The following is a 22,806-nucleotide window of genomic DNA, read 5'->3' as shown; positions in this document are numbered from 1 at the left end:
ATTATTCCTACCAAAATGAATCACCTCACATTTATCAGGGTTAAACTCCATTTGCCATTTTTCAGCCCAGCCTTGCATCCTATCTATGTCTCTTTGCAGCCTACAACAGCCCTCCACCTCATCCACTATTCCACCAATCTTGGTGTCATCAGCAAATTTACTGATCCACCCTTCAGCCCCCTCCTCTAAGTCATTAATAAAAATCACAAAGAGCAGAGGACCAAGCACTGATCCCTGTGGCACTCCGCTAGCAATCTGCCTCCAATCCGAAAATTTTCCATCCACCACCACCCTCTGTCTTCAATCAGACAGCCAGTTACCTATCCAATCGGCCAACTTTCCCTCTATCCCACACCTCCTCACTTTCATCATAAGCCGACCATGGGGGACCTTATCAAACGCCTTACTAAAATCCATGTATATGACATCAACTGCCCTACCTTCATCAACACACTTAGTTACCTCCTCAAAAAATTCTATCAAATTTGTGAGGCACGACTTGCCCTTCACGAATCCGTGCTGACTATCCCGGATTAATCCGCATCTTTCTAAATGGTCGTAAATCCAATCCCTAAGGACCTTTTCCATCAATTTACCAACCACCGAAGTAAGACTAACCGGTCTATAATTACCAGGGTCATTTCTATTCCCTTTCTTAAACAGAGGAATAACATTTGCCATTCTCCAGTCCTCTGGCACCATCCCCATGGACAGCGAGGACCCAAAGATCAAAGCCAAAGGCTCTGCAACCTCATCCCTTGCCTCCCAAAGAATCCTAGGATATATTTCATCAGGCCCAGGGGACTTATCGACCTTCAGTTTATTCAAAACTGCCAGGACATCCTCCCTCCGAACATCTATTTCCTCCAGCCTATTCGCCTGTAACACCTTCTCTTCCTCAAAAACATGGCCCCTCTCCTTGGTGAACACTGAAGAAAAGTATTCATTCATCACCTCGCCTATCTCTACTGACTCCATACACAAGTTCCCACTACTGTCCTTGACCGGCCCTAACCTCACCCTGGTCATTCTTTTATTCCTCACATAAGAGTAAAAAGCCTTGGGGTTTTCCTTGATCCGACCCGCCAAGGAATTCTCATGTCCCCTCCTAGCTCTCCTAAGCCCCTTTTTCAGCTCGTTCCTTGCTAACTTGTAACCCTCAATCGAGCCATCTGAACCTTGTTTCCTCATCCCTACATAAGCTTCCCTCTTCCTTTTCACAAGACATTCCACCTCTTTCAGTTCCCTCACTCGGCCATTTCCTCCCTGCCTGACAGGGACATAACTATCAAGGACACCCAGTATTTGTTCCTTGAAAAAGTTCCACTTTTCATTAGTGCCTTTCCCTGACAGTTTCAGTTCCCAACTTATGCCCCCTAATTCTTGCCTAATCGCATCATAATTACCTCTCCCCCATTTGTAAACCTTGCCCTGCCATACGGCCCTATCCCTCTCCATTGCAATAACAAAAGACACCGAATTGTGGTCACTATCTCCAAAGTGCTCTCCCACAACCAAATCTAACACTTGGCCCGGTTCATTTCCCAGTACCAAATCCAATGTGGCCTCACCTCTTGTCGGCCTATCCACATATTGTGTCAGGAAACCCTCCTGCACACACTGCACAAAAACTGCCCCATCCGAACTATTTGACCTACAAAGGTTCCAATCAATATTTGGAAAGTTAAAGTCCCCCATGACAACTACCCTGTGACCCCCACACATATCCATAATCTGCTTAGCAATTTCTTCCTCCACATCTCTATTACTATTTGGGGGCCTATAGTAAACTCCTAACAACGTGACCGCTCCTTTCCTATTTCTAACCTCAGCCCATATTACCTCAGTGTGCAGATCCCCCTCGAAGTGCCTTTCCGCAGGCGTTAAACTATCCTTGATTAACAATGCTACTCCTCCACCTCTTTTACCAGCTTCCCTACACTTACTGAAACATCTATACCCCGGAACGTCCAACAACCATTCCTGTCCTTGTTCTACCCACGTCTCTGTAATGGCCACAACATCCTAGTCCCAAGTACCAATCCACGCCCCAGGTTCATCTACCTTGTTCCGGATGCTCCTTGCATTGAAGTAGACACACTTCAACCCACCTTCCTGTCTACCGGTACCCACCCTTGACCCTGATACCTTCCCCAATACCTCACCACCCTCAACACTGACTTCTGGACTACAACTCCTTTTCCCACTCCCCTGACAAATTAGTTTAAACCCCCCTGAAGAGCCGTATCAAATTTCCCTCCCAGGATATTGGTGCCCCTCTGTACAGGTCCCACCTTCCCCAGAATGTGTTCCAATTATCCACGTATCTGAAACCCTCCCTCCTACACCATCCCTGCAACCACATTTTTAACTGCACTCTCTCCCTGTTCCTCAACTCGCTATCACGTGGCACCAGCAACGTACCAGAGATGACCACATGTTTTGTCTTGGCTCTCAGCTTCCAGCCCAGCTCCAGAAATTCCTGTTTTAAATCCCCGTCCCTTCTCTTACCTATGTCATTGGTACCAATGTGTACCACGACTTGTGACTGTTTCCCCTCCCCCTTCAGAATCCGGAAAACACGGTCTGAGACGTCACAGACCTTGGCATCCGGTAGGCAACATACCATCCGTGAGTCTCTTTTGCTGCCACAGAACCTCCTATCTATCCCTCTAACTAACGGGTCCCCAATAACTATTGCCCTCCCACTCTGCCCCTTACCCTCCCGAGCCACAGAGACGGACACAGTCCAGAGATCCTCTCACTGCGGCTCACCACTGGTATGTCATCCCCCTCAACCGTATCCAAAGCGGAATACTTGTTGCTAAGGGGAATGACCACAGGGGATCCCTGCACGGACTGCTTCCTCCCAGCCCCTCTCACCGTCACTCATCTGTTTTCATTCCTCGGAGTAACTGTATCCCTAAAGCTTCTGTCTATGGCCACCTCTGTGTCCCTAATGATCCTAAGTTCATCCAACTCCAGCTCCAGTTCCCTAACACGGTTTTGGAGGAGCTGCAGATAGGTGCACTTCCCACAGATGTAATCAGCAGGGACACCGACGGAGTCCCTCACCTCAAACATAGTGCAAGAGGAACATAGCACTGCCCGCACACCCATCCCCTCTCGATACCTTGCCAGTACCAGATAAAAACAGCAAAAATGAATTAAACTCACCCCTGCTCGCCCTATCTGCCTAAGCCCTGTGAGCCAAAGCCCTTATAGCTCACACTCTGCTTCCCACACACTCCACTGCCCGCTCCCGACGCTGCCCGCTCTATACTGCAGCCTACCTTTTATACTTTGCGCGCTTAAAAAACCCTTCCCAGACTCCATAGCAGCCCACTTCCGGTTTTCACTTTAAACTTAAGAAAAATACTACTACAAAAGTAAAGGCCAAAAAAAAACACACACTAGCTGACTAATTAAATAAATAAATAATTCAATCAATCTCTCACCAGCACTCCTGCCTCCAATCACTCCCTCTCTGCTTGCTCCAGTGGAACAATGAGCTTTCAGGAAAAGGTCAGCGAGAGCATGCCCTCCACCCTGGAAGTCCTGGATGAACCTGTATCTGGGGTCACCATTGCAGATGTCAGAGCAGCTTTCTTGAAAATCAATCCACAGAAAGCAACTGGCCAGGATGGGGTACCCAGACGTGCACTCAGATCCTGTCGGATCAGTTGATGCGGGTATTCACAGACATCTTCAACCTCTCTTTACAACAATCTGAGGTCCCCATCTGCTTCAAGAACTTGACCATCATCCCGGTACCTAAGAGAAACCAAGCAGCTTGCCTTAATGAATATCGGCCGGTAGCTCTGACATCCATCATTATGAAGTGCTTCGAAAGGTTAGTCATGGCATGAATCAATTCCAGCCTCCCAGACTACCTGGATCCACTACAGTTTGCCGACCGCCGCAACAGGCCCACAGCAGACGCTATTTCCCTGGCCCTGCACTCAACCCTGAAACACCTAGATAACAAGGACACCTATGTCAGACTCCTATTTATTGACAACAGCTCAGCCTTCAACACCATTATTCCCATGAAACTCATCTCCAAACTCCGTGGCCTAGTCCTTGGCTCTTCCCTCTGCGACCAGATCCTGAACTTCCCAACTCTCAGACCACAATTAGTAAGGATAGGCAACACCTCCTCCACGATCATCCTCAACACCGGTGCCCCACAAGGCTGTGTTCTCAGCCCCCTATTATACTCTTTATATACCTATGACTGTGTGGCCAAATTCCCCTCCAATTCGATTTTCAGGTTTGCTGACGACATCACTGTAATGGGTCGGATCTCAAACAATGACGAGACAGAGTCCAGGAATGAGATAGAGAATCTGGTGAACTGATGCGGCAACAATAATCTCTCCCTCAATGTCAACAAAACGAAGGAGATTGTCATCGACTTCAGGAAGTGTAAAGAAGAACATGCCCCTGTCTACATCAATGGGGATGAAGTAGAAAGGGTCAAGAGCTTCACGTTTGTAGGTGTCCAGATCACCAACAATCTGCCCTGGTCCCCCATGCCGACACTATAGTTAAGAAAGCCCACCAATGCCTCTACTTTCTCAGAAGACTAAGGCAATTTGGCACGTCAGCTATGATTCTCTCCAACTTTTGCAGATGCACCATTGAAAGCATTCTTTCTGGTTGTATCACAACATGGTATGGCTCTTGCTCTGCCCAAGACCGCAAGGAACTACAAAAGGTCGTGAATGTAGCCCAATCCATCATGCAAACCAGCCTCCCATCCATTGACTCTGTCTACACTTCCCACTGCCTCGGCAAAGCAGCCAGCATAATTAAGGACTCCACACATCCTGGACATTCTCTCTTCCACCTTCTTCCTTCAGGAAAATGAAACAAAAGTCTGAGGTCACGTACCAACCAACTCAAGAACAACTTCTTCCCTGCTGCTTTCAGACTTTTGAATGGACTTACCTTGCATTAAGTTGATCTTTCTCTACACCCTCACTATGACTGTAACACTACATTCTGCACTCTCTCATTTCCTTCTGTATGAACAGTATGCTTTGCCTGTATAGCGCGCAAGAAACAATATTTTCCACTATGTTAATACATGTGACAATAATAAATCAAATCAAAATCAAGGTGGGACCTTCAGCCCACACTCTCTGGCAGGGGCTCAGAATCTGGCAAAACCCGGAAGTCGTGAATTTTGCTGGCGTAATCATGATCTCCGATTTTCGCCGCCCCTTGCCAACAACATAATCAGGCTCATGCCCATAGTGTTAAATTTAAATAACTGTAAATGTAATTAAATACCTTTGTTGCCACACTTAACCCTCCCATGAGATTTTTGTATCTCAAAAATGACGTTATGTCAGCGAAGTTTACAACAGGTTCATCCAGATGTGAACTATCAAGTGTATCCCCTCCCCCCTCCTAGGGCGCAAAGTCAGCATAGCCCTCAAGGAGAGAGATATGGCCAGGAAGTGCCCTGCCACAGGTTGGCAGTACCAGGTTGAGTCATCTACTTGTAATCGTGGGGAGCAGGCCGAATGATGGGGATACCAGGAATGATCGCGGGGGTGTTGCGAACAAGGCCACTGATGCCTCAGAGCAGGGGGGGGGGGGGGGGGGGGCGGTGGTCGGTCGGTGATGAGTGTTTGTTTCTGTGATCGAGACACCCTTTAAATAGGACACCCGATCTCAGTGGAGCTAGTTCCCGGCTCTAAGACTCCCCGCCTCACCAGAGTGACGGCGCTAACCATGCCCACTTTTTTTTGCAGTTACAGGAACATGATCGGGGAGAAAACTGAACAGTGGAGCTGGAAAATTCCATGTTGCTTTTCTCACCAGAACTGACACTTTGCTAAATTCTCTTAAGATTCTGCCCTACCTCTCTGTGTATTGATTCCTTCTTTTATCCCTGCTAAATGTAGTATAACCAGAAATGCTCACTTAAAAATGATGGAATGTGGGCGTTGCTGGCTAGACTGGCAGTTATTACACATCCCTAACTGCCCTTCAGAAGGGGGTGGTGGGCTGCCTCTTAATTTGTTGTAGTCCCTGGGGTGTAGGTACACCCACAGTGCTGTTAGGGAGGGAGTTCCAGGATATTGACAGTGAAGGAATAGCAATATATTTCCGAGTCAGGGTGGTGAGTGACTTGAAAGGAAACCTGCAGGTGTGGTGTTCCCATGTATCTGCTGCACTTGTCCTTCTAGATGTTGTCTAAGTGTTGTCAAAGGAACATGGGTGAGTTCCTGCAGTGAATCTTGTAGATGGTACACTCAGCTGCCACTGTTCATCTGTGGTAGAGGGATTGAAAGTTTGTGAAAAGGGTAGCTTTGTCCTGAATGGTGTCAAAGTTTGAGTGTTATTGGTGCTGCACTCATCCAGGTAAGTGGAGAGTATTCAATCATGCTATCAATCAAGATTTTTAATATGAATTGTTCCTGCATTGTCGCGGGGACAAAATCCTGGAACTCCTTCCCCAACAGCACTGTTGGGTATACCTACACCTCAGGGACTACAACAGTTTAAGAGGCAGCTCACCATCTGCTTCTGAATGACAATTAGGGATGGGCAATAAATGCTGGTCTAGCCAGCAACGCCCACATTCCATCAATGTGCGTTGCAGATGGTGGACAGGCTTTGGGCAGTCAAGAGATGAGTTACTCACCACAGGATTCCTAGCCTTTGACCTGACTTCAGTCCGATGGAACCAAGGGTAATTATTTGTTGGTGCTATTTTATTAACACTCGATAGTAATACTGGCCTCTCACTCACCAATTTGATTCACTATATTTTGCACATTGGACATTCAACTCAAACCTGCTTTTGTTTAACAATTTTACTTACTTTAATTCTTCCTCATTCTGATTTATTTTTCCTTTTTTTACCCACATGCCATTTCCTCTTTGCTTTTTGCTCATCCTATTTTTTTCTATCATCTTATATATACCTAAACCCTCCCCACAACATTAGCTACTCCCCAATATAGACACTGGTTCAGCTTTCCTCAGATGAAACCATTCATCCATTTCATTCCTTTGACCCAATCTGAATCCTTCTGGCCTAACATGTAGGTAAACGTCCTTATTCATCATGGCAAAGAAAAATTCTTGCATCCAGGTTAGAATGAGATAATAAGACGTTCCTGATAGGTGGCCATAGGTCAAATTGCTGGCTCCCTGTCCAGTTGTTGTACGGGGCTATTTTGGAAAATTTGTTGATGGATACAGATAAAGACGGAACTAGTTTCCCTAGTAGCAGTCAGGATCAGAGAGATGGCTGACTAGAAAAGAGATGTTTACACACTAATGGGAACAGTGTAATGTGTTTTGTTATTTTTATCTTCTGAGAATTGATGCTGAGTTAATTTGAGGTTTATCATAAACGTTACGCTGTTCATTTGTTCAAACCACGAATGCATATAAATCAACATTCACCATCTCGCTCAAGTGTGAATAAGTCCACCTTTCAGAACATTTGTTGTAGTAATGAGGCCAGAGATTCCAGTTCATATTAAAAGGGCTTCATCCTTTCAGCATCCTGAGGCATGATATCACATGATCAAATATTGCGTTGTATAGGTAAACTCCTGATTGCAAGAGAAGTATGATACACATATGGTAAAGACCAATGGTATAACTTGATCTGGGAGAATATCTCATAGAACTTGAAGTCTGTAACAGTGTTCACCCAAAAAAAATAACAAAATTAATTTAAAATGATCAAATCAAAACAAAAATATCATGTGATCCCCATTTGTGAAAGATGATGATTGGGATCTCCATGAGCTCCATCCCAGTTATTTTAATTTATTGGTAGCCATTAGCCAAGTATAAATTAAGACAATGTGAATGTCGACATAGTTTTGGTGCAGGAAGGTCCATTTGAGATTTGTGGTGATTGTCCCTTTAAGGGCAACACCACAGAGTAAGGGTCTGCTGGTTTCGGAACCAATTGGATCTAAGAGTGGGTAATCACCCAGGGGGTTCAGTCCTCTCAGGCAGAAGATATGCAGGGGCCTACTAACAGCCATGTGGCTGCTGGCCTGTATGTTTTTTTTAATTAATAAATACCTTTTGAGTTTCCAATGAAGTTTCTGAAAATGCATTATTACAGTGTCATAGTCACCGGCTCATTATAATACACAGAGGCCATTCAGCCTATCACGTCCGTAGTAGCGCTCTGTACAGCAATCCAGTCAGCACCATTTCCTGTTCTATCCCTGGAGCCCTCTAAATTTATTTACTTCTAGTGACCATCCAGTTTTCTTTTGAAATCATCCATCATCTCTGCTTCCACCATCATAGCCAGTGAGTTCCAGGTCATTACTATTCATTGTGTAAAAAATTCTTCCTCACATCCCCCACTGCATCTCTTGCCCAAAACCGTAAAGTTGTGTGCCTCGTCCTTACCGTCAGCCAATGGGAAGAGTTTTTTTTCCATCTCATCTGAACCTGTCATAATGTTTTTGCACAATTATCAAATCCCCCCTCAATCTCCTTTGTCCCAGGGAGAACACCCCCTTACCCAGGGAGAACACCCCCTTACCCAGGGAGAAGACCCCCTTACCCAGGGAGAACACTCCCTTACGCAGGAAGAACACCCCCTTACCCAGGGAGAAGACCCCCTTACCCAGGGAGAACACCCCCTTACCCAGGAAGAACACCCCCTTACCCAGGAAGAACACCCCCTTACCCAGGAAGAACACCCCCTTACCCAGGGAGACCACCCCCTTACCCAGGGAGAACACCCCCTTACCCAGGGTGAACACCTCCTTACCCAGGGAGAACAACCCCTTACCCAGGGAAAACACCCCTTACCCAGGGAGAACACCCCCTTACCCAGGGAGAACACCCCCTTACCCAGGGAGAACACCTCCTTACCCAGGGAGAAGACCCCCTTACCCAGGGAGAAGACTCCCTTACCCAGGGAGAACACCCCCTTACCCAGGGTGAATACCCCCTTACCCAGGGAGAACACCCCCTTACCCAGGGTGAACACCCCCTTACCCAGGGTGAATACCCCCTTACCCAGGGAGAACACCCCCTTACCCAGAGTGAACACCCCCTTACCCAGGGAGAACACCTCCTTACCCAGGGTGAACACCCCCTTACCCAGGGTGAACACCCCCTTACCCAGGGTGAATACCCCCTTACCCAGGGTGAACACCCCCTTACCCAGGGTGAATACCCCCTTACCCAGGGTGAACACCCCCTTACCCAAACTATCCACTAAAATAATATCCCTTATCCCTGGAATTATGCTGGTAAATCACCTCTGCACCCTCTCAAGGATCCTCCCAACCTTCCTAAAGTGTGGTGACCAGATTGGACACAGTATTGTAGTTGACACCTAACCAGACTTTTATTAAGGTTCAACATAATTTCCCTGTTTTTGTATTCGATACCTCTTATGCATGAAGTCCGAGATCCCAAATACTTTATTAACTGCCCTCTCAATATGATCTGCCATTTTCAAAGATCAATGCAAGTGCACCCTTAACTCCATTTGTCCCTGTATGCTGTGCCATTAAGTCGAAATTGTCTCATCCTATCCATTCTGCCAAAGTACACCACCTCACTTATCTCTGTATTAAATTCCACTTGTCACTTGTCTGTCCCTTTTGCTAACATGTTGCGGTCAATTGGAATTATCCTCAATATTCGCCACACCTCCAAGTTTGTTATCATCTGCAAAGTTAGAATGTCTTCTCTGGATTCCAATAGCCAATCATTTATAGATCAAAGAACAGTAGTTCTATCACTGACTTTTGGGGAATACCATTGCCTGCAATCCTGCAATCTTAAAAATAATCATTTACCATCATTCCATTCTTTAACCAAGTTGACATTGACTCTTCAGAGTTCAATTTTATCTACCAGCCTTTTATGTGGTACTTTGTTAAATGCTTTCTTAAAATTCATATGCACAGCATCATTACTTAACTAAAAATTAAATTAGTCAAAGGCGATCTGCTTTTTTACAAATCGATTTTGGCTTTCCTTAATCAACTCAAACCTTTTCACGTGCCTGTTGATCTTTTCTCTGATTAACATTTCTATTATTTTGTTCTCCGCTGATAAACTGATCGGCATTTAGTTACGAGACATATCATTGCACCCTTTCTTGAACAGTCTCCAATCCTCTGACACCGTATTGAGAGATGATTAGATGATTATGGCAAGTCTTGCTGCTGTCACCACTTCCACTTCCTTCAGCAACTTGGGACGCAAGCCATACAAGCTTATCCCCACCAAGTAAAACCAGCCTTTATAGTATATCCTGTCTATCAAATTTCATTGCCTCTATTACCTCTACTATTTCCATTTCCACCAATATTTAGTTAGCATTCTCTTCCACAAGCACCGGCACTAAGCACTCATCAAATATCCTAGCCTTGCCCTGTGTCTCTAAGCATATATCACCCTCATTGTTTCTAATACCCTCACCCTGCAGTATTGCTATGATCCCCATGCATACCAATAAACCAGAAGAATCAAACTTACCAAACAACCCAATGGAAGAAACTGATGGACAAGGTTTCACCTTTAATAACTTTTACTTTAACAGTGTCAAAATCAATCTAAATTACACATTAATTAACATAAATTGTACTCCGTAGAAACTATAAATTATACTGAGGTAACCAATATAACAAAGATAGTTCTGACAGAATTACAGGCAGTTTCTTTAGAATATATAGCACTTTGTTCATCTATAATGTCCTTCATACTCTGTCTTCCACAGAACGAGTGACAGTTCAAGTCTCTTGATAGGTTTTAAACATCAAGTTCTCCTCCAGCAGCTACTCCCAACCAACCTGAGGCCCACGGACATGGTCTTCAACAGAATGGTAAATCAGTCCTTTCAAAATCAATGAAGCAGTAATGAAAAAGTAACTTTATTTTTTTATTACTGCTGCTAGACCCAGCCTTCAAGTTTCCTTCTTTCCATCTGTCCCACACATAACCTTCTCATCAGCCTGCCTGCACAGATCTACTCCTGAAATTTGATCTCTGTGGGCTCTGTGTTTTGGTTTGACTCAGCTTCTGTTTCCTTAACAAACCGAGGTCACAGTTAAATTTCCAAGAAATCTGGTGTCACAGCCAGAAACCCAAAGTCACACCTGAAGTTTTAGTTTCCCTTTCAATTCAGGATTGTCCCAAAACATTTAGGCTTTGAAATCAAAATCAGTGCATCCACCAAAACATTCAACAAGGCATCCGTGCTGACAGCAACTCCCACATGTTTCTCAACTGGTCTCGTAAATCATGGATTTGATTATACTACCTGCTTACTATTCATATCCAAGGAGAACACTTTTAAATTCCCTTTCATGTTAACTGCTATTCTATTCTCATATTCTCTCTCTGCTGGTCTTATTTCCCTTTTCACTTCCCCTCTCAATTTAGTTCACTCAGCCTGGTTCTTGTTTGAAAAATTTATCTGACATGATCATACACACACTTTTTCATTTAACCATATTCCCTATGTCTCTCATCTTCCAAGAAGCACAGATTCTAGTTCTCCTACCTTTCATCCTTGTTGGAATATATCTACCCTGTACCTGAAACATCTCCTTAAAGATGTCCCTTGTTTCAATTTTTCCTGTCAATCTTTTGTTCCATTTCTCCTGGTTAGATCCCATCTCATGCCATTGAAGTTAGTCCTCTTCTACAATGTCTCTGGTAGAAATGTTAGGCATGAAACATTTTCTGAACTGATTCAAATGATGGCTGGAATTCTCCGGCCGTTCACGCCCCGCCACTGCTGGTGGTGAGAACGGGGAATTTGGCATTCAGCCAAATCTCCGTTCATTGCAGCAGGACTGGAGAATCCCAGCTGTGGGTGAGGTCTGAGGATCCGGCCCGATGTCTAATACATATACTCCAGGCTTTTCCTGACTTTGACATCTTGAGATTTAAATTCAACTAAATGGTAACACTTAAAGGTACATTATACTAAGATCCTTTGATGGTGAAATAACAAGAAGTTACAAAAAGTGACAAAAACCCCCTCCCTAAAAAATTAATATTGTTCCCACTTTAAACAGAGGCAGCTATTGAATCCCAGGATGGAATTTAATAGACAAGGTGGTGGGCTCGTCCACTGGCTGGAGAGTCGGTAGCAAGCCTGACAGAAACTATTCTGGGCAATCCCCACACCCGACCCAATTCAACGTCAGTCGGACGCTTACCTGGTAGTTCTTCAGAACAGGCAGCAGCATTGGGAGTGCTGACCACTGCCATTACTGCAGTAGGGCCTCAGGCAGGATCATCGCTGGAGCCCTGGAATGAAGGTATGCAGGGTGGGATCGCCAGAGCCAGTGAGACCCAGGCAAGATTGGGGAAGGAAGGTTAGTTTAAAAGTCAAGTGGGGGTCTTCCCTTTTGGGTGACCCTTTCCATTGGGCATAAGCTGTCCAAGTATGAGGATCACCCCCACCAGGCAACAGGCAGGATCACCAGGGTTTCTCTGGCAGCTTTCCCATTTAGTCTAGCCTCATCTGCTGCTGGTAAGATTGTAGCAGTGGCAGGATGAGCCCCTTAAGTGGATCTCAATGGCCTCAATTAATCTTCAGGCAGAATGGCCACCCAGGCCCAATTGGGAAGGTGACATTGTCACAAGAACGTACAAATATACAAACTAGGAGTAGGAGTAGGCCACTCGGCCTCTTGAGCCTGCTCTACCTTTCAATAAGATCATGGCTGATCTGATTGTAACCTCAACCCCATATCCCTGCCTACCTCTAATCTTTCACCCCCTTGTTAATCAAGAATCTATCTAGTTCTGCCTTAAAAATATTCAGGGCGGGATTTTCCAGCCATGCTTGCCCAAAAACCGGAAAATCCTGCCTGAGGTCAATGGACTTTTACATGGTCCTTTTCCTTTTCCGCGCTACAATTCCTGTGGCGAGTGGGTCGGGAAAATTCTGCTTTCAGACTCTGCTTCCACTGCTTGTTGAGGAATAGAGTTCCAAGGATTCATGATTCATTGAACTTTTCCTCATCTCTGTCTTAAATGAGTAACCCTTATTTTTAAACAGTGACTCCTAGTTCTAGATTCTCCAACAAAAGGAAACATCCTCTCCACATCCACACTGTCAATACCCCCAATGATCTTTAGGGTTTCAATCAAGTCAATTCTTACTCTTAAAAACTTGAGCAGAAAAGTTAAGATTGAAGTAAGAAAATGTCCTTCAGTTCAGTTGATCATCGTCACTCTTAATTAGATTCATAGTACATTTCTTTACATTCCCCTTCCTCCTTTTCTAAGTCACTAATCCTTGCTGCATATAGTTCACCAATGCTGTCCAACCTTTCCTTACAAGACAACCCACAATCCTGGTATTAATCTAGTGGACCTTATCTGAACTGCTTCTAATGCCTAATATCTTTCCGTAAATAAGGTGACTAATACTGCACACACTACTCCAGATGTGACCACACCAGTGCCCTGTGCAATTGAAGCATAACCTCCATACTTTTGTAATCAATTCCCCTCACAATAAACAATAACATTCTATTAGCTTTCCTAATTACTTGCTGTGTTTGCATACTAACCTTTTGTGATTCATGCACTCGGAGACTCCGTTCCCTCTGAATTTCCAAACTCTGCAATCTCTTCCCATTTGGATAACATGCTTCTTTTTTATTCTTTCTGTCAAAATGGACAATTTCATTTTCCCACATTATACTCCATTTGCCAGATCTTTGGCTCGTCACTTAATCTATCGATGTCACTTTGTAACCTTGTTTACATGTCTTCTTCACAATTTACTTTCTGATCTATTTGTGATGCCAGCATTTTACCAACCTCACCTTCAGTCCATTCATCCAAGTCATTTTTATACATTGTAAAAAGTCGAGGCCCCAGCATTGGTCCCTGTGGCACACCATTAGTTGCATTCTGCCAATCAGAAATATATCAATTTATGGCTACTCTCTGTTTCTTGTTGGCTAGACAATCTTCCATCTGTGCAAATATGCTACATCATGAACTTCTATTTTACGCAGTAGCATTTGCTGTGGCACCTTATTAGATACTTTCTGGAAATCTAAGTACAGTACATCCACTGGTTCCCCTTTATCCATAGCGCATGTGACTGCTTCAAAGAATGCCAATAGATTGGTTTAAACATAATTTTCCATTCACAAAACCCTGTTGACTCTGCCTGATGGCCTTAAACTTTTCTAAGTGTCTCGCTATAACATGGTTAATAATGGCTTCTAACATTGTCTTTTTGACAGATGTTAAGTTAACTGGTCTGTCATTTTCTGCTTTCTCTCTCCCTTCCTTTTTGAATAAAGGAGTTACATTTGCTGTTTCCAATTGAATGGAATCTCCATCCTGTATCTTCCTGTCCAATGATATCCCCCCAATCTGTCTGCAGGCAGAGCATTAAGTTCTGCTCTAGTGTGGCTGGCCTCACCCGAAACCATCTTTAAGAGGATTCATTCAGCATGTACATATTTCCCATTGCATTGTCTATTGTTGGAAACATTTTCAGGTTTGTTAAGATTGAATAAACTGAACTGAAGGACATTTTCTTATCATTGTCACTTTTAATTAGATTCATCATGCATTTCTTTCTATTCCTCTTCCTCCGTTTCTAAGGTACGACCATTGCTGCATTTAGTTCAACAAATATCTGCAGCTCACTGGCACTCAGCTCAGGGGGCTATTGCTCAAGGCCAATGAAGTCCTCTTCCAACATCCATGAACAATAGAGATCACTTGACAGGAGCAGGAACTTGGGTGATATTTGCCACCCTTTCAAGGAACATCAGAAGTAACTGTAGGGGAGAGATGCAGAAGAGTCCAGAGGGGCAATTTTTTCACACAGAGGGTGATGAGTGTCTGGAATGGGCTTCCAGAGGTAGTAGTAGGGGCGGGTACAATTTTATCTTTTAAAAAGCATTTAGACAGTTACATGGGTAAGATGGGTATAGAGAGATATGGGCCAAATGTGGGCAATTGGAACTATCTTAATGGTAAAAACTGGGCAGCATGGACAAGTTGGGCCGAAGGGCCTGGTTTCATGCTATAAACCTCTGTCTCTATGTGTACTTCAAATCATTGACCTAGTTAAGATCAACTGACTGGGCTTGGACTTAGAATCTTCAGTTCTAAGTAGTTAATTACCAAAAAACAGTTGATTTGTCCAGTAAGCAACATATAAGGAATGGCAGCATTTGTGAAGAGAGGAGCACAGTTAATATTTGGAGTTCATACGACCCTGCTACAGAACTGAAAAGGGACAGAAATGTGATGAATTATATACTTGCGGAGGAGGATGGGGTAGAGTGGTGGAAAGTCAATGATGGGTTGGAGCTAAGGAGAGTTTGACAAGTATGTCAAAGAGGTTACTAATGGTGACATTAGGAACTGAAGATTGTTAATAGTGGTTTAGGTAGGATAGCAAAATGTGTTAACAAGAGAATAAAGATCTGTGCTCAGTGGGAGCAAAAGTGAACAGCAAGGGACAGTGGCTATGTGGGGGAGGGGTGGGGATGTGTTGGGACAAGCCAGGGGAACCAAATAATATGAAACAAAAGGAGGAAATCAAGATGGTGGGGAAAGTTCACAGTTTGAAGTTGTTGAACTCAGTGTTGAGTCCAGAAGGCTGGAACATGCTTTATCAGAAGATGAGATGTTGTTCTTCCAGTTTGCGTTGAATTTCAGATTTACAGCATCCGCAGTATTTTAGATTTATTTGGCAACATAAAGGGAACTAGACTGATTTGTTATCCAAGTGTTTTAATCAAGTCTTCATCCACAGCAGAAATGACAGATCTGTTTGATGACTTCAGCTGAATATAATCCTGTGTCAGTTTGGATCAAACTGGACTCCACTCACTCATCATTACTAATTAGTCAGTAACTTTGCAGATAATTGCTTCCAGAAGTCATTCATTGACAGCAGGCCTGTATTTACACACAGCTTGGTTCCTGCTAGTGACATTTATAATGTAAAAATATATCCAGATTGGGAGGGGGAAAAATAAACATTGTGTGAGAGAACATGTACTTGACAAATAGAATCACAGAATTGTTGTGGTGCAGGAGGAGGCCATTTGACTCATAATGTCTGGACTGGCTCTCCAAATGAGTATTATGACTTTGTCTGTTCCCCATACCCCTGTACATTGTTTCTATTCAAGTGATCATCTGATGCCTTCTTGAATGCTGCGATGGAACCTGCCTCCACCACACTTCCAGACAGTGCATTCCAGACTTGAACTACTCGCTGTTTCCCATCACTCAGCCAATTCTCTCTCCGTGTTCCTACTGTCCCTTTTAATCCATGAGCTGCAACTTTTCTCACAGGTCTGTAGTGTGAATCAATTAGACATTACAGTAGTACTCTTCAAACTAACTAGTTATTGGGTTATTTTAACTCTTTCCAATCAAAGCCAGCTTTTCATTTCTTTTGTTCAAAATTCTCCCTTCTTCAAAAGCAATGAACTCACATTAATCAAGCTTAGACATTGCAGTTTAGATATTATCAGATGGCACAATGGTTAGCACTGCTGTCTCACAGCACCAGGGACTTGGGTTCAATTTCACACTGTGTGGAGCTTGCACATTCTCGCCGTGTCTGTGTGTGTTTCCCCCGGGTGCTCCGGTTTCCTCCCACAGTCCAAAGCGGGTTAGGCTGATTGGCCATGTTAAATTGCCCCTTAGTGTCAGGGAAATTAGCAGGGCAAATGAGGCTCTGGGGATAGGACCTGGGTGGGATTGTGGTCGGTGCAGATTCGATGGGCAAAATGGCCTCCTCCTGTGCTATAGGAGTCTATGATATTCAACTGTAAGACATATCACAGTTAAGGCAGGCACTGCCCTCACACAAGATTCACGCAAAACATACTTTCCAACAGGAGTCATCGGACATAAATCAGGAGCGGAAGTACCAATTGATCTTCTTTTCTCTTCTCTTCACTCAAGCGACCTTGTAGCCAGTTCCAGTGTTCTTCCTGTTCCCTCAGCTCAGAACAGCTAATTGAGCAAGGAGCAGGATATCTGACTTGTAAATGATATATTTTACAAACTAATCTTTGTAGAGCACGATGGGAATCTTCCAATAAAAGATGAGAATTAGTAAATTGAGGTAGGGGCACGCTTAGATTTTTGAGATATAATCTGCTGTCAAAATAACGATGCTCAACGTTATTTATGTAAAGATACAACAACTTCAGGGGAAGGCTGAAGCATGGTAATATGGGGACATTCAAAAGTTTCTGTCAGAGATACTGCATTCCTTTAGCTTCGTGAAATGACATCTTGCTGTCTGTCTCGCCATTGAAATACATTGAATGGCAAGAAATTGTGATATTCGCACCCAATTTAAACTTGCCACAAGTTAAGCATTGCACATTTCAGACTAAATAGTCTTTGAACTACCTAATTGTTAATTATTGCCACATAACTTCCCTAACACTGAAAATTAAATATTACAGTTGTGGAGGCTATTGGCTTCAGGTTTGAATTGTTGTTAGTGATTTTAAAAATAGAACATTTGAAAGGAAAACTTGATATTACTTTGCTTTTCTATTTCTTTCTCTCAAGTCAATCTTTCTTTCCCTATTTCTTAAAGTTAGAGTTTATTTATTAGTGTCACAAGTAGGCTTACGTTCACACTGCAATGAAGTTACTGTGAAAATCCCCTAGGGGCCACGCTCCGACGCCTGTTCGGGTACGCTGAGGGAGAATTTAGCGTGGCCAATGCACCAAACCTGCACATCTTTGGACTGTGGGAGGGAACCGGAGCACCCGAAGAAACCCGCGCAGACACAGAGAGAATGTGCAAATTCTACACACACATGATCCAAGCTAGGAATCAAACCCGGGTCCCTGGTGCTGTGAGGCAGTAGTGCTTGCCACTGTGCTGCCCTATCTGATTTGACATTGAAGTCACCAACTTTACTTCCCTCTCACACACTGCATTATTTTACGATCTGATCGATTTAAGGAGATACACAATTCTTTGCCCTCTTCACCTCCTTGCCCTATTCACTCAAATGCCTTACTCCCTATTTCCAGCACAGCACTGTTAGCAGGTTACACTTTAAGCACTGTTAGCAGGGTTAGGGTTAGGGACTATCCTTATTTTTATTCCCCTTGTATGGATGGCTCTGACCATCTCAAGGGCCAGATTCTTGATCTGATTTCCCTCTTATTGGTTTCTCTTCTCGAGTGACTGTTCTCAATTCTGACTGTTCTCTTCCAGCTATGTTCTCTCCTGGCTGTGTCCCTGAGAAGCGGCTGTTCCCAGCTTTGACTAATCCAATCAATCTATATTCCTGTTCCTTGGCTGTCTTTCTGTGGGGAGACTGTTCACAGCTCCAATTTCCCCTGTATAACTTGCACAGAATTAGTTTTATAGCCAAGATCGTCAATTCTTGGTCTTCCTGCTTGAGAACATCAGTTTCTGTTTCCTCATCTATTATATGCATTGTCACAGGTGAAGAGGGCTAGAATGATTCCCCTCTTTTCCCACTCCTCCACCGACCGCAACAGGGTTTTTTTTTAAAGAAAGGATATACCTGTCAATTCAGTGAGTGTTTAAGTGCTGTGACTGTAAAACACACAGACAGGTACCCTTATTAGTTTTGAAAAATAAAAGAAAATAGTCTTTACTGTTTTTAATACCCAGTCAAAATAAAAATAATAAAAATGTTCTGACTCATACAGGCACACATGTATTCAGGGCACGCATGTGCACACACACGCACCCCCCTACACACACACACAAGCACCCCCCCACCCGCACACACACACGCACACACATATACATACACACACACACTCGCACCCCCAACACACACACATGCACCCCACACATGCACACCCCTGCACACACACACCCCCCACACACACACTCCACACGCACAGGATGACCTGAATTGTTTCAGGATTGGCTTTAAAGACCTTCTTAATTCTGTGTCAAGGTGATTTAAAGATGTTAATGGATGACTTACCTTTTCTTCTGGAGGCAGCAGCTGCTGGATTGAATCTTAAAATACTGACTGAAACATGTGGATGGTCAAACAACAGGCAGGGTTCAAACTTGCTTGAAGAATGGGATGATAGAGTGTTCATTTAAGGACCTTATTCTTCTGTTTTCTACTGTGACCTGCAGAAAACATTTTCTTAAACATAAAAGGGATTGAGTTGGCTCATCACATAATCCCCCTCACCAATTGACCAGTTACCCAAACATGGCCATCGCAAGATGATTCCAGGTAAATGGTGTAGACGTGACTAGATTATGGTTCGATGAGTTCCTTTCTCAGGCAGACTCCATCCTCCAAAGTGGATCACATCTAATGGCTTGTTCCCCGCCCAACTAAATATACAGGTGATTAGCTGAATGTTTTATGAATGGGTTGGGAGGTGAGTTCATTAACATTCCTCTGAGGTGATATTCTTTTTTTTAAGACAGCCTAACTCCGTTGTTGATGGCATTGCAACTTGTAAGGTACAGACATGTAAATGTTTGGCCACCTTCGAACCTGTTGTTAAAAGTTACTAAAATACCATTGTTCAGTATTTTAAAACTCTACAGGTGTTTTCAATTTGACTGATTTTCTGACAGGCATAGCACTTTGACTGGAAATGGGTGAATTTTAAATAGTTGGTGGTTACCATCGTAGCAGCAGCATCTAAATTTCTGACTTGCTGCCATAGAAACATAGAAACCCTACAGTGCAGAAGGAGGCCATTCGGCCCATCGAGTCTGCACCGATCACAATCCCACCCAGGCCCTACCCCCACATATTTACCCACTAATCCCTCTAACCTACGCATCCCAGGACACTAAGGGGCAATTTTTTAGCATGGCCAATCAACCTAACCCGCACATCTTTGGACTGTGGGAGGAAACCGGAGCACCCGGAGGAAACCCACGCAGACACGAGGAGAATGTGCAAACTCCACACAGACAGTGACCCGAGCCGGGAATTGAACCCGGGACCCTGGAGCTGTGAAGCAGCAGTGCTAACCACTGTGCTACCGTGCCGTCCAGCCATGGGCTGGATCTCAGTGAAATCTGGTGGACCTCCCCTGCTGTCTCAGGAGAAGAACTTCCTTGCAATTTGCAGCAATTTCTTTCTGTTATTTTCCAAGACTGTGTTCTCATCATAAGCGTCCTTCCTTCCATTTCAGCTTCATGCTTTTGCTTCAAAGCTTGGCCCGAGTGTTATTATTTTAGGCATCTGATGAACATGTCTCTAAGGTCAATTTCTAAATTTGTGCATTCCCACAGTGATGATGGGTCTTTCTTAATTTGAGAATGTAATCTGTTATTATTCTCACTTGGCGACTGCTTCCTTTGACAGAACATAATTCTCACTGCAATTTCACTCATAGTCATGCCATAATATGAATCCAAAGTTTCATTAATTTGAGCAAGTTTCATGGTATTGGGGATCCGCCGGCAATACTGATTTGCCACTGCCTCAAAGGAATCCGGCCCCATCAAGATGAGAAAAACATTTACTTTAACCTCATCTCCTATTTTATTTGCTTTATGTAAACTTCAATTATTATTACACCAATCCTCTTTGTTAGGGTTGAATTGTCCCTAAACATACCATTTTTCAATTGCTTACATATTGACTCGCAATCGTTTTAATTGTTCCCAAAATCAATTTTGGCTGATCCAAAAGTATTTCACAATGTTTTTCTGTACTTAATTTCTCAGATGAAATTCGGAAGAAAATTGCTTCCAAACCTCGGGGTCAGCTTTCTATGGTGCATTGCACGGAGTCAGATGAACGTGTGGACTGAAGTAAGACCGAAGTATTGAAATAACTTTATTTAGTAACAGGTTTCTCAACACCAGGTTAAAGTCCAACAGGTTTATTTGGTATCATGAGCTTTCAGAACACTGCTCCTTGTGAGTCATCAGGTCACTCACCTGATGAAGAAGCAGCACTCTGAAAGCTCGTGATTCCAAATAAACCTGTTGGACTTTAACCTGGTGTTGTGAGACGACTTACTGTGCCCACCTCAGTCCAACGCCGGCATATCTACATAACTATATTTACACCTCCCTAACAGAGAGTTGTATAAAAACATGTTCAGCTCCTGCAATATGCTACATTTTTTTGCTAGGTATGATTTCAGTCAGTGAAGAGTCTTCCCCTGATCCCCATTGATTTCAATTTTAAGGGCTAGGGTTCCTTGGTGACATTTCAGTCAAATACTGCCTTAAGTCAAGGACAGTCAATCTCACCTCACTTCTGGAATTCAGCCCTTTTGCACATGCTTGGACCAAGTTGTCGTGATGGTTGGAGCTTAGCTGTCCTAGCAGAAACCTAACTGAGCATCAGTGAGCAGGTTATTGGAGAATAAATGCTGTTTGAGAGCATTGTTAACAAAAACTTTCCTCACTTTGCTTGATCGTTCAGTGCAGGCTGATGGGGAAGGAATTGGCTGGAATGGATGTGTGCTTTTTGTGGACAAGATGTACTCGAGCACTTCTCCCCCTTGTCAGGTTGATGCCAGCGTTCAGGCTACAGTGGAAGGACTTGACTGGAGGCTTAGCATTACAGCCAGGGCTTCTAGCCTTTGCTGTATTCAGTCCATTGAGCTGTTTCTTGATATCACAGAGTGAATCAAATTGGCTGAAGACTGTCATCTGTGAGTGTGATCACATGGATGTGAATCATGCAGTTGCTTTCAGCCAGTGTTTTTTTTTGGGACTATGTTCTTTTTGTGGCGTAAGGGATAACAAGTGGGATATGCTAAGAGAGAGGTTGGAATCATTCCAAAGTGCAATGTGCCTACTCTGTAACTTGTTCAGATTTAGTACTGATAAACAAGTGTTAGGCAGATACCAGAGTATATCTGCAGTCTGTCTCAGAACCAAGCCCTATGTTTAGAGTCAGAAATAGAAGAACACATCGTGTAACATGGTGGCAGCAATGGAGACATTGATGTGAAACAACATATTGGTATTCAACAAGGAACCACAGAGTGAAGAAACCTTTGAAAGCAACTCGAAGAAAGTCAGCGACAAAAAGAAGGCACATTGGAGAGAGGTAACAATGACCATACCTAGAGAACAGTCCCTGCCCTTACTTCACTCATTTTGGGGGCCTAGAGGGCCCCCAAACAGGCTAGCAGTACGTGGTGTGGAAATGCCATTTTCTCTGGTATCGAGTAGTGTCAGGTTTTCACAAAAAAAAGTCAAAGCTCCAAGTCAGTTCCTGAATCTATCTGGTGGGTCAAATAGCAGACAAGGTATGGAGGAGTCTGCCGCAGATTTTGATTCCATTATTAAAGCCTTTGAAACCAATTTTATTCTGCCACAGGACCCCATTATCGAGCCAACTGTTTAGTGTGAGAAGTGAGCCAACTTCAGGAGTGCCGCATTGGGCTATAATTTGTGGTGACTTTGAGGCTTCACATGACTCCATAGATTGGATAGGTCAATGGGCAGCGGGCCCACCCATCTGAAAGCCTGCCAAACAAACCAAAAGGATGCAAAGCTCCACACCAGCTACCATTTTGAGATGTTTTCATTGTGTTATGGAACTGAGCGTAGATACAAGGACTACCCAGCAGGAACCATGGAATGCCTCTGGTGTGGCAAAACTGGACATCTCGAGTGTTACTACAAATCCAATAATTAAACAGAATGATGACTGGAAAACAATTACGGAACAAATTCCTTTCAGGAAATGGAGAATCAAAAACAAGACAAATGCAGAGTTTCTTAGGGAAGTAAATGCTCTTAAGCCAGATTAGTGATCGTTACAATCCAAGCTCAAGTCTTCAATATTATTACAATGATGTGACTTGTGC

General features: G+C 43.7%; 1 long non-coding RNA gene across 1 annotated transcript in view; it reads right to left on the bottom strand.

The window, feature by feature from the left end:
- The window catches only part of LOC144494149 (uncharacterized), a 59,418-nt gene that overhangs the window by 16,639 nt on the left and 19,973 nt on the right, over positions 1 to 22,806 (bottom strand). Inside the window, exons 2-3 of the long non-coding RNA XR_013497824.1 lie at positions 18,975 to 19,129; positions 13,557 to 13,653 (exon numbers count right to left, since the gene is read on the bottom strand). This is a non-coding gene — a long non-coding RNA (uncharacterized LOC144494149). The remainder of the gene's footprint in view (positions 1 to 13,556; positions 13,654 to 18,974; positions 19,130 to 22,806) is intronic.

Source organism: Mustelus asterias, chromosome 5 (assembly GCF_964213995.1).
Source record: "Mustelus asterias chromosome 5, sMusAst1.hap1.1, whole genome shotgun sequence".
NCBI lineage: Eukaryota > Metazoa > Chordata > Chondrichthyes > Carcharhiniformes > Triakidae > Mustelus > Mustelus asterias.
This window is presented reverse-complemented; position numbering and strand designations above follow the sequence as displayed.